Consider the following 13,175-nt stretch of genomic DNA (forward strand, 5'->3'; position numbering starts at 1 on the left):
AACGGAGACTTAGAAAGTAATTTATCCAAGGTCACATGCCTAGCAGGTAATGCTATTGAAAGCAGTCTGATTAGAGAATAAATACTCTTAACACTACCATTTGGGCTCAGAAATGGACAAGCTATATCTGAGAAACTGAGTCGCTACACTAGAGAAATTTTTACATGAGGTACTAAGGAACAACAGAAGACAGGATGTATTCTAAGAGGCAGAAGAACCAGGCACAATAAGTTTGATCAAGTAACAAAGTCTTAGTTTGCCAAATTTTTATACATTCTGCATAGGTGTCATTCAATCTGCCCCAGCCTAGCTATCTGCAATCATGTCTGTGGCCTTTGAGAAAGAAGACTTTGGTGAAAGCTGAACAGTCATTTTATAAAACCTAGTAAAATTTACTACTGCTAAGGATACCGCTAATGGAGAGTAACACTAAAAGCAAATGGATGAGGGCATTTTTCTTGGCTTCCCTTTCCCTTCCCTTCCTCCAACCCCGTCCTACATGTAAAAGCAGTATATTAAGTATAGCCAGGCTTCTTGGGAACTAGAAACTGGGAAATCCAGAGCATAGATCCTGCGACTTCCCTGGAAGTCCAGTGGTTGAGACTCTGTGCTTTCACTGCAGGGAGTGCAGGTTTGATCCCTGGTTGGCGAACTAGGATCCCACATGTAGCACAGAGCAGCAGAAAAATAATAATAAAAGAGCATAGATCCTTCTTGCTGTCTCTCAGGAGCTGCCTAGCCACTAATCTTTTTTTTTTTTCCCTGCCATGGCTGAGTACACTGATTTTGATAACTATTATAAAATTGAGCTTGAACCTCAATTCTAACCCTTACTATCTAAAAGACCATAGATAAACAGTTTAACCTCTTCAGGCTTCCGTTATTTATAAAATGTAATAATAATTAGTACCTATTTCAAATGTAATGATATGTTACCCTGTAGACAGAATAAGGATGTACTCATTGTACCAGCAAAGCAGGGTTGTCAAGATGAAATGATAAAACATTTTAATGGGTATGAAAAAGCATCAAAATAGTCATTAAAGAAGTAATTCTTGCAACTAATTGTTATTATTTGAAATTATACTTGGTATGTGCTCGCACTAGAGAAGTGATGACAAAGCACCATGATCTTTTCAGGAAGCAGCAGTTAGAACTGGACATGGAACAACAGACTGGTTCCAAAGAGGAAAAGGAGTACGTCAAGGCTGTATATTGTCACCCTGCTTATTTAACTTATATGCAGAGTACATCAGGAGAAACGCTGGACTGGAAGAAATACAAGCTGGAATCAAGATTGCTGGGAGAAATATCAATAATCTCAGATATGCAGATGACACCACCCTTATGGCAGAAAGTGAAGAGGAACTAAAAAGCCTCTTGATGAAAGTGAAAGTGGAGAGTGAAAAAGTTGGCTTAAAGCTCAACATTCAGAAAATGAAGATCATGGCATCTGGTCCCATCACTTCATGGGAAATAGATGGGGAAACAGTGGAAACAGTGTCAGACTTTATTTTTCTGGACTCCAAAATCACTGCAGATGGTGACTGCAGCCATGAAATTAAAAGGCGCTTACTCCTTGGAAGGAAAGTTATGACCAACCTAGATAGCATATTCAAAAGCAGAGACATTACTTTGCCAACAAAGGTTCTTCTAGTCAAGGCTATGGTTTTTCCTGTGGTCATGTATGGATGTGAGAGTTGGACTGTGAAGAAGGCTGAGTGCCAAAGAATTGATGCTTTTGAACTGTGGTGTTGGAGAAGACTCTTGAGAGTCCCTTGAACTGCAAGGAGATCCAACCAGTCCATTCTGAAGGAGATCAGCCCTGGGATTTCTTTGGAAGGAATGATGCTAAAGCTGAAACTCCAGTACTTTGGCCACCTCACACGAAGAGTTGACTCATTGGAAAAGACTCTGATGCTGGGAGGGATGGGGGGCAGGAGGAGAAGGGGACGACAGAGGATGAGATGGCTGGATGGCATCACTGACTCGATGGACGTGAGTCTCAGTGAACTCCGGGAGTTGGTGATGGACAGGGAGGCCTGGCGTGCTGCGATTCATGGGGTCGCAAAGAGTCGGACATGACTGAGCGACTGATCTGATCTGATCTGATTGCAATTTTAAGTCTCAATATGGGCTGTGTTCATAAGCATGGATATGAGGGTCAAAAGAGACAGAATGTGCTTGAAGCAATGTGTGCCCAGAGTGAGCTCTCAGTAAATGCTGTTATCATAATTTGCATACTAGCTTTCACTCATACCGCCTGCAGCCTCATAACTTTGACTCATAAAGCCACCTCTAACCTTCCTCTTCAACACCTTTCAACTCAAGTCCACCATAACTGAACACAACATTCTATGTCTTTTAGTTCAAATTCTCAAGGGGAAAAAAAAAAGAATGGATTGGACCCAAGCAATTGTAGGCTGAAGTGGAGGTTGGTGGAGCAGAGTTGAATTACAGTTACAGACCTCCTAAGCCTCTTCCTTTTTTTCTTTCAACACAGGCTATAATTATAGTCTGAGAAGTCAGTTTTCACTAGTTTTTGCTGTGGTTAGGAAGAAACCCTCAAATCTTGTTGTTTATAAGAATGATGGTTTATCTCTGGCTAACATCACATCATAAACTGGCTGGAGACTGACTGTGGTTCTGTCCCACACATATTTCTAGGAGCCAAGCAGAAGGAACATCCCCATCCGTGATGAACACTTCTTGTGAAAAAAAGAACGATTGACAACAAGTAACAGTTTTCCTTAGATAATATATATCTACCATTCATGTTCACATTAGCTGAAGAAGAGCACAGGGGCAAGCCAGGGCTGAGAAAGCTAATCCTCCTACAGGAAAAGCCGTGAATAGCTGAGGAAAATAATACAACCTAGCAATATGGAGGATCAAGTCTTTTAAAATATTATCTGTGAAAACAGTAATACTTAAGTACAAAACTTACTAAGTAACATACATTTTGGGGAACTGACACTTTAAAATGTTACACTGAGTTCTCTCAAGCCACTGGACAATCTGAAGAAGTTTCTAGTCAGCATGATGAGATAGAATTTCATGTTTTTCACACATAAACCAGTTAATATCAAAGTGTTTGAGAGACAACAAAGCTATAAACATATGTGTGATGCTGAATTTTAATAGACTGTACATACCTTTCCATACTTGATGCATACATACCTCAAGAGACCCATTTTTAATTTTTTTAATAAATGAAGAAATCTCATGAACTATTTCCTGCAGCATTAACTTTAAGCACTTGAAGCTTATTAGGATTTTTGGCTTCATTAAAATGTGAATTTAGGAGATTATTATCGTTAAATTAGTTTTAAATACTATGGGGAGCATCAATATTTAGGTGTCATAAAAATTTAGTAATCATATGTCATATACTTCCAGAACAGTCCAAGGATACTGTAGATGATACTGTATAATGAAACTATTCTTTTCCAAATTGACCATAATACAGTAAGCCAAAAACGCACAATTCAGGTATCCACAATTAGCAGCAAAAGGCATGATTGCAAATTTCATGCTATATGAATAAACATGCTGACTCTAAATTTAAACTTTCAAGAGTTCAATCACTGTCTTCTCTACAGAAATCAAAGTTTTTCATTATTCTCCCTACTCTGTCTCTGACTTGTACAGTCAGCTGCTCCTTGGGTCAAGGGGCCATTATGGCTCTAGCTTCCAAGAAACCTACAGCAAATCCAGGGTAGGAGTCACGCAAAGCAGTGATTGAAGTCTTACAGAGACAAATCAGTATTTTTATCCTACTTCAGTCAAGTATTTATTTGATAATGAAAGTAAAAGAAACTATCTCTGTGAGAAGTCATATTGCTTTATTTTCCACATATCTTTAAGTTAAAGCCAATGATGTAAGATATGAAAAGATTATTTTATGCTAAAATTTTATTACAAGCATTAACTTTTTTGAGTATTATGGATCTTCCTTAAAGGCAAGGCAATTTTATCTATCAGGCACTATAACTACAGTGCTTAAGCCTAAGTTCGTGTGAGTGTGTTTGTGCTCAGTCGCATCCGACTCTTTGTGACCCCATGCACTGTAGCTCACCAGGCTCCTTTGTCCATTGCATTCTCCAGGCAAGAATGCTGGAGTGGGCTGCCAGATCCTCCTCCAGGGGATCTTTCCAACCCAGGGGTTGATCCTGCATCTCCTGAGTCTCTTACATTGCAAGCAGATTATTTTACCCCTGAGCCATTGGGGAAGCCCCAGGCCTAAGTTTACTTAACAAAAAACTTTTTTTTTAAACTTTCTTACCCCAAACTTTCTTTTCTCAGTGCCTTCAAACACACACACACACACACACACACACACACACAACCAGTTTTGAAAACAAAAAGTCCAATTATCTAAAGCAAAAGTGTAATAATTATAATCAGGGATTTTTTCTTAAGGTCAGAATCATCTAATACATACTGTAGCCTTAAAAATGTCATTAGTATTCTTTTTAATGGCTGAGTAATACTCCATTGTGTATATGTACCACAGCTTGCTTATCCATTCATCTGCTGATGGACATCTAGGTTGCTTCCATGTCCTGGCTATTATAAACAGTGCTGCGATGAACATTGGGGTACACGTGTCTCTTTCCCTTCTGGTTTCCTCAGTGTGTATGCCCAGCAGTGGGATTGCTGGAAAATAAGGCAGCTCTATTTCCAGTTTTTTAAGGAGTCTCCACACTGTTCTCCAAGGTGGCTGTACTAGTTTGCATTCCCACCAACAGTGTAAGAGGGTTCCCTTTTCTCCACACCCTCTCCAGCATTTATTGCTTGTAGACTTTTGGATCGTAGCCATTCTGACTGGTGTGAAATGGTACCTCATAGTGGTTTTGATTTGCATTTCTCTGATAATGACTGATGTTGAGCAGTCTTTTGAAATGTCTATTTAGTTCTTTGGCCCATTTAAAAAGAATACATTTGAATCAGTTCTAATGAGGTGGATGAAACTGGAGCCTATTATACAGAGTGAAGTAAGCTAGAAAGAAAAACACCAATACAGTATATTAATGCATATATATGGAATTTAGAAAGATGGTAACAATAACCCTGTGTACGAGACAGCAAAAGAGACACTGATGTATAGAACAGTCTTTTGGACTCTGTGGGAGAGGGAGAGGGTGGGATGATTTGGGAGAATGGCATTGAAATATGTATAATATCATATATGAAATGAGTCGCCAGTCCAGGTTTGATGCAGGATACTGGATGCTTGGGGCTGGTGCACTGGGATGACCCAGAGGGATGGTATGGAGAGGGAGGAGGGAGGAGGGTTCAGGATGGGGAACACATGTGAACCTGTGGCGGATTCATTTTGATATATGGCAAAACCAATACAATATTGTAAAGTTAAAAAATAAAATAAAAGTAAAAAAAAAAGAAGATAAATGAGTTCTGAGGATGTACTATACAACATGACTATAGCTTTTAAAAACATATAGTTATATTAAATATGACCTTTTCCCATTATCATTTAACAATCTGTATTTAACTTTATTTTTTCCTTATATCATCTGATTCATATACATTACTTTCCCCCTAAATTCCCCCCTAATTTGCCTTATATCTAATCTCCTTTCTATGATGGAAGAGAAAAACAAGGTAACTTTTTTTTTCTTAAAATCCTATCTTTTCTAACCATCAAATGTTATCTCTGGTTTCTCTAGCACAGTATATTAAATTAGTTTTTCATGCTTTGAATATCAAAGACATTAATTCCTTTTCATGAAATGACACCTTAACAAAATCATTTTCTTTCAAACTTGCAACATATTATTTCCTTCCTGGGAATGACTGCCCATCATCTTTAAAGCAACCATATTATTCAAATATCGTTTACTTTGGTAAATTCAATGTCTTTAAATTAAACTGTTTTTTGTTTTATACACCAGAAAGTGATTCCTGTGCTTTCACTAAACAAGGATAGATGGGCATTTCAATATACAGTAGTGGATTTCTAAAGTCTATGTTTTATACAAAAAAAGTTAAATTTCCTTTGAAAACTGAGACTAGGAGTAGTTAACTTTTCCTAAGAAAAATTAATATTTTATTACTAACAGACTTTGAAGATCACTGTGTATCAGGCTCTTGTATGGTTTCCCTTAGCACACAAGCTCAAAATGTTAGTTTTCCTATAAAAGTTATAAATATTTTTATTACAAATTTATGAATGTTGAAAATATAATTGTATGAACATTGAGCATCATGTTGAAGAGCCTTCTAATACATACAAAGTACCACAGAAAGTTGAGCTGCAAAGAAGTTTCCTGACTTGTATCTCCAGAGAAATGACACCCCGTAAGTAAAATGTCCATCTCCTGAACCTGGTGATGTGAATGTTTGCCCTTCCATGTCTTTTCTCCCAGAACAATAAGAATAATGCTATTCTCCATCTACAAAGAAAATGTAGCACATAATTTACATAGTTTTTCCTAACTGGTGATAGGCCTTTTCATTTGCCCGTTCCTGAGCTGTCTAATGTGGTAGCCATTATACAACTGTGGCTACTGAACACTTGCAATCAGGCTAGTCTAAGTCAAAATATGCTGTTAGGGTTAAATATACACTGATTTCAAAGAATCAGCATGAAAAACAGATTCAAAGGATACTGATTACATGTTAAAATGTTAATGTTGGATATATTAGGTTAGATAATTATTAAAATTAATTTCACTTGGGTTCTCTTTAAACTTTTTTTAATGTGACTACTAGAAAATTTTAAATTATGTTTGTGGCTTACACTGTATTTCTATTGAACAGTACTGGTCTGGTCTCTGTCCCCTGGATCCTAAATGGTACATAATTATAGGTATAAAGAGTGTGACTTAAGTTAGGGGTATCACATATTACAATGACAGAAAATAAAATGAACAGGCCAACAAAAGGACTAGATATGTGATGTCAAAATCTATAACAGGCTGTTGACTAGACATACTATGGTGATTGTTTCCCAATATATACAAATATCAAATCACAACATTATATACCTGAAACTAATATAATGTTATATGCCAACTACAACTTAATTTAAAAATCTATAACTAAAAGAATTAATCATTTATACTTCTAAGGAATCTGAGAAGTACCAATCGGTCTAACTTTAAGAAAAGCAGCAAGAAGTCTAGTCCTGCCGACTCAGATCCTATTGGTCTGATCATTTGGGAGAATCCTGGTACCTGCAGTGCCTGAACGCTCACATGCTTATATTAGTACATGTAAAGGATGATGATGACATAACTATCACTTACTGAACACATGATTTACGTCAGTCTCGTAAATAAATATTTCTCATGTAATCTTTATCCTAATCTTAAAGGTATATTAGGGGGTAAACTAACTGCTGAAACAAACATCCTCCAAGTGTCAGCGACTTACCAAAATAAATGTTATTTCTTGCTTACATCTCATGAGGTGGCAAAGGAGTGGCAGCAGGCTCTGTTTCAAGCTTCTTCTGTCTTAAAGTTCTTGTTTCTCTTTGGTCTCTAGGGTCCTTTCAAATCAGCGGATGAAGAAAATGTAAGAAGAGCACATTTGGGGGATTTTTATAGGTCAAGCAGGAAGTGGCGCATTTTATTTCCAACCAGCATTCCACTGCAAGAATTCAGACCTGGACATACCAGTCTGCAAGAGAGGCCAAAAGTGTTCATTGTGCCCAAGAATAAAAGTAAAACATTAGCAGTCTCTGCAGCAGGTACGTATTATTATCTCTGTTTTACAGATGAGGTAACTCAGTCTCAGAAACATTCAAATAAATTCCCTAAAGTCACAGAACTAGGAAAAATTCAGCCACAGGTCGGTAGGACCACAAAGCCCATGCTCTTTCTAGGTAACACTGCAGAACTCATCGGGAACTGTCATCATCTCAGTATACTTACTTCAGTGGGAGCATTAAGCAAATGGTCAGGAGCTGACAGAGGACTGAACTGTCTATCCTCTCTTACCATTACAAGAGGGCAAGGTCGAGAAAATCCGTTTAGACAGTCAAGACTTCACTTTGCATCATTAAAGAATACATCTATATGACAAGAATCCTCAACAAACAAAAAACATAGAACCAGTAAAGTGGATTATTTATTGACAAAATACCATAGCCAAATACATAAATACCTGTGATATCCCATAATGATTATAGTCTGACAGGATGAGTATGAGAAGACCAAAGAATATTTGTATTTTGAAGGCTAGAAAAATCTATTTATCCAGAATCCAAAACCACTCAGAACACCTGAATAATCAGATTTATTTTGCAGTGCTATTGAATAATGATTCTTGCTTGGATTTGTGAGCCTAAGCCACCCCAAGATTTTGAAGTTTCTTCTGAATTATCAAAGAGAGATTTTATTATATTGCATGCATGCTAAGTTGCTTCAGTTGTGTCCAACTCTTTGATACTCTATGAACTGTAGCCTGTCAGGCTCCTGTCCATGGGATTCTCCAGGCAAGAATACTGGAGTAGGTTGCCGTGCCCTCCTCCAGGGGATTTTCCCAGCCCAGGGATAGAACCCACGTCTCCTGTGTCTCCTGCATTATAGGCGGATTCTTTACTGCTGAGCCACCAGGGAAGCCCTTTATTATATTAATCTTATCATTATTATAAAATAATTCATTTGAGGTTGATAATTCATGTAGACTACTTGTAGTAAATCATCCACATTGTTCAAATATTCAGAAACGTTCCATTCCTTCCTATTTCTGAACGAACAAAAACTGACTGCATTTAGGGAAAAGACAGAACATGAAGTGATTAAGAGGAAAGGGGATTATTTTTTTCATAGGCAGATGACTAGTGAGCTGGCTATGAAGTGCAGATAAAATTGCAAGGTATATACAGATAGCAGTACAATCATTTGGCTATAAATGAGATAGAAATCAAAACATATCAAAAGATTACAGACAAAAAGTGTTAGGATAGTGGAAAAAAGGAGCCAATGATGTTAGTCATTGGCTCTTTTGTTTCTCTATTTCTGTATTCATCACACCTTAGGATTACTTCCGTATCATGTTAGTCAGTATTCCCGATTCCACTAAATCTTATGGACATGTTTCTGAGAAAATATAATTTGTTTTCTTTTTCAGTTCATTTGTCATTCTCAGAAGGTAACTTATCTAACCTTCACCCTCCTTGGGACAATCTTTCACTGTTCTCACAACATACAATATATTCTAAGATTAATGTGATTTTACCATATTTCTACAAGTCTGGAGCAAAAAAAAAAAAAGATTACATGTCTTAACTCTGTACTTATATGGACATGACTTGAGTTAAACCTTTTTCTCATTCTGGGTGAATGGCATTTTCAGATGAGCAATTTTCCCCTGTGCTTTGCTTAGTACCATGTAAGTTTTATTGCATCAGAGTTTTATTCTATTTCCTACTACCTTATTCAGAGGTTATCCTCAAAGCCAAAGCTGTCTCAGCTTGAAAAGTGATGCAGGACTGTACAAGGCCATTGGAAGGTGTGTGTTTAATACTATGTGTCAAGCAGCGTGCAGCACACTTTTGGATATCCCCATAGTCATCCTGTGAATCCAGTCATCTGATCTGTCAACTGGAACCTTATCCTCTCTTTGAGAAAGGCTCCCACGAGAAATTCCAAAGCTGTACAAGTCTTCTCTGAATTCTCCTCTATTATTCACTATTATCAGTCAAAAGTCTTAGTTTTAGGATAATATAAAACTCAGCCAACCTACTTATGCATTAAAAAAAGGCAAGGGAGACCTTATGATAAGGACACAGGAATATTTTATAGAGCTCCAGGGTGTGAATGAAGCCAGGTCTAAGAAAAATTATATAAACATAAATTGGAACTTCATTTGTAGTCTTAATCTCATCTCTGTTCCTCTCGCTTTTATTTCCTCTCTCTTTTCTTTCCTTTTCTCTATCCACTGACACATTGACATTGTCTGCTTCTCTACTAGAAACTGCATATGAAAAATGGCAAATTTCTCTCTCTCGAGTACATATATTTCGTGGTTCACCATCTGAGTGGCTGAATTTTTTAAATTGTATGTACATATAGATTTCTATGAATTAAAAAAAAAAAAAAAAACTCTAATCGGCCCAGTGTGAAACAAGTTCCTATTCTGGGTCTAATCAAATACAAAGTCAAGAGGTGTGCTATTCAAGATCATTGCTAGAGGCTCAGCATTGACTCTAGAGAACTAGGTCACTGTGAGCTGAACTTGCCTATTCTGGGTCTAATCAAGTTGTATAAAGTACAAACTCAAGAGATGTGTTATTCAAGATGGTTGCTAGAGGCTCAGCATTGACTCTAAAGGAGAACTACGTCATTGTGAGCTGAACTAATATACATACTCTATCATCCTCATTCATTTCCCCAGTTCTGAATGAAAATCTTTATTAGCTTTGGTTCATCCTTCTCTTTTATTTACTATATAATTATTTTGCCATGAACTATTTCATTTGTCTTTCAAAATTACTCCTTTATCTATCCCAAATCCATTCCTACTGACTTTATCATTTTCCAAAATGACAGTTCAAAAAAAGGATATTTATTGTAAAATTTGGGCTTCCCTGATAGCTCAGTTGGTAAAGAATCCGCCTGCAATGCAGGAGACCCCGGTTCAATTCTTGGGTAGGGAAGATCTCCTGGAGAAGGGATAGGTTACCCACTCCAGTATTCTTGGGCTTTCCTGGTGGCTCAGCTGGTAAAGAATCTGCCTGCAATGTGGGAGGCCTGGGTTCGATCCCTAGGTTGGGAAGATCCCCTGGAGGAGGGAAAGGCTACTCAGTCCAGTATTCTGGCCTGGAAAATTCCATGGACTACTATACATGGGATCACAAATAGCAGCTAAGTCCTGTCCGACTCTTTGTGACCCCACAGACTGTAGCCTGTTTGGCTCCTCTGTCCATGGAATTCTCCAGGCAAGAATACTGAAGTGGGTTGCATTCCCTTCTCCAGGGGATTTCAGAACTGGCCTTCTTATAAGAAAAGAAATACCACGGATCCTTGTGTACATAAGAAAGGTTACGTGAGGTCACAGTGAGAAGATTGTCTGCAAACCAAGGAGATACCAAGCCTTCATCTTGGATTTCTTAGCCTCCAGAGAAAACAAATTTCTAAGCCACCCACTCCATGGTATTTTATTATGGCAGCTATGAATGATCCAAGGTTTACCTCTGTGAACTTATTCATCTTTCTTTCATTTTTTTCTGGTAAGAGCTCACTAAACATTAAGACTATTAGCTTTTTATACGAATATTTTTTCCCAATTTATTTGCCCCTCACCTTTTTGTTTTGTTTCATATACTGACATTCTTTTAGTGTAATCAAATTTTTCAGACCTTTCCTTATGGTTGCTGCATTTGAAATCATGCCTAGAAAGTCCTTCTCATTCCTATATTTATATTTACCCACTCTCTCTTCTCTTTTTATTTTTTGTCTCATCTGAATTTTATTTTTAGTGCATGTTAAGATACAGATGGTGACTGCAGTCAGGAAATTAAAAGACGCTTACTCCTTGGAAGAAAAGTTATGACCAACCTAGATAGCATATTGAAAAGCAGAGACATTACTTTGCCAACAAAGGTTCTTCTAGTCAAGGCTATGGTTTTTCCTATGGTCATGTATGGATGTGAGAGTTGGACTGTGAAGAAGGCTGAGTGCCAAAGAATTGATGCTTTTGAACTGTGGTGTTGGAGAAGACTCTTGAGAGTCCCTTGGACTGCAAGGACATCCAACCAGTCCATTCTGAAGGAGATCAGCCCTGGGATTTCTTTGGAGGGAATGATGCTAAAGCTGAAACTCCAGTACTTTGGCCACCTCACGCGAAGAGTTGACTCATTGGAAAAAACCCTGATGCTGGGAGGGATTCGGGGCAGGAGGAGAAGGGGACGACAGAGGATGAGATGGCTGGATGGCATCAGTGACTTGATGGATGTGAGTCTGAGTGAACTCCGGGAGTTGGTGATGGACAGGGAGGCCTGGCGTGCTGCGATTCATGGGATCGCAAAGAGTCGGACATGACTGAGCGACTGAACTGAACTGAACTGAAGATACAGATCAATACTTTTTTCACATAGCCAACCAATTATCCCTGTACCATTTTCCCAGTTATTTGAAACTTACTTTTATCATGCCCTAAATATTTATATGCACTTAAAACTCCTATTGCTTTTTACCTATGATGTTCATTCATTCAATGGTTCACCCTGAAGATTATATTTTCCCACATTTATCATTAAACAAAAAGAATTCTCCACAAGATTCAGAAACATTATTTTTGGTGACAAATTATTTAAAAAACATAGTGGAAAGTTTTTTAAAATTAAAATATTAATATATAATTGCTTTTATCTAACAATAAACATCAAAATAAATATATACAAAACTATCCATGAACCAATAAAGGGGCTGCGGGTACTGTCTGATTTAGTTGAATCATCTTACTCATCAAAAATAAAAGAATAATGATAGAGAAGAAACTACCTAAGGATTGTCGGTTGGCTTTTTCAGGCTCCTTTCAAGAGAATAGTTGTCTTTTAAAAAAAAGTTACAAAAAAAAAATCTTTTTCCTCTGGGACAGGAGGGCTACTTTTATACATCATTACTTATTGGTAGGAAGAAAATCTACTTAATGTGGGTCACTGGGTTAAAGATTGTGATATTTTTCAAGCAAAGGGTAAAGATAAGAACTAAGTAGTGTAAGGCTTTGCCATGTCGATGTTGAATGTGCTTTGATACCACTTGAGTTTCTCTTGTCCTTATTCAAGGCCAGAACCATTCCAGGAATTTTAGACAAAATTCGAGAGATTTGAAAAGCATGCCAAAGCTTTAGCTATTATCATTATCCATTATTTTCTGCTTTCCATATGGCAATTACTTTATGATCCCACTGCAAATGTGGAATGTATTATCAACACGGCTTTAGAGGCAATGAAACTGAGATTCTAGGAATCATAAACTTCAAAGATCAAACTGGTAAAGTTCAATCCAACACAAATTTCTGGCGCTCTATGGTGCCGTGGGGTCCACTGCGCAAGTGGAATAGTAAAGTCAGACAAAAGTAAAAACAAAGTTGGGACAATCGGAGACCCGCAGCAGATTAAGAATAAAAAGAGCCATCCCGGCCTCTGAGGAGACTTCCGAGGTACTCACGGCGCGTCGCCGGCCGAGGCAGACGGACGGCGT

At 37.7% G+C, this 13,175-nt stretch overlaps 1 long non-coding RNA gene across 1 annotated transcript in view; it reads right to left on the reverse strand.

The window, feature by feature from the left end:
- Nucleotides 1-12,564, reverse strand: part of LOC133253705 (uncharacterized) — a 105,025-nt gene extending 92,461 nt beyond the window's left edge. Inside the window, exons 1-2 of the long non-coding RNA XR_009738383.1 lie at nt 12,474-12,564; nt 7,399-7,513 (exon numbers count right to left, since the gene is read on the reverse strand). This is a non-coding gene — a long non-coding RNA (uncharacterized LOC133253705). The remainder of the gene's footprint in view (nt 1-7,398; nt 7,514-12,473) is intronic.
- Between the last annotated feature and the right edge of the window lie 611 nt (nt 12,565-13,175).

The sequence above is a fragment of the Bos javanicus genome, chromosome 9 (genome assembly GCF_032452875.1).
Source record: "Bos javanicus breed banteng chromosome 9, ARS-OSU_banteng_1.0, whole genome shotgun sequence".
Taxonomy (NCBI): Eukaryota; Metazoa; Chordata; class Mammalia; order Artiodactyla; family Bovidae; genus Bos; species Bos javanicus.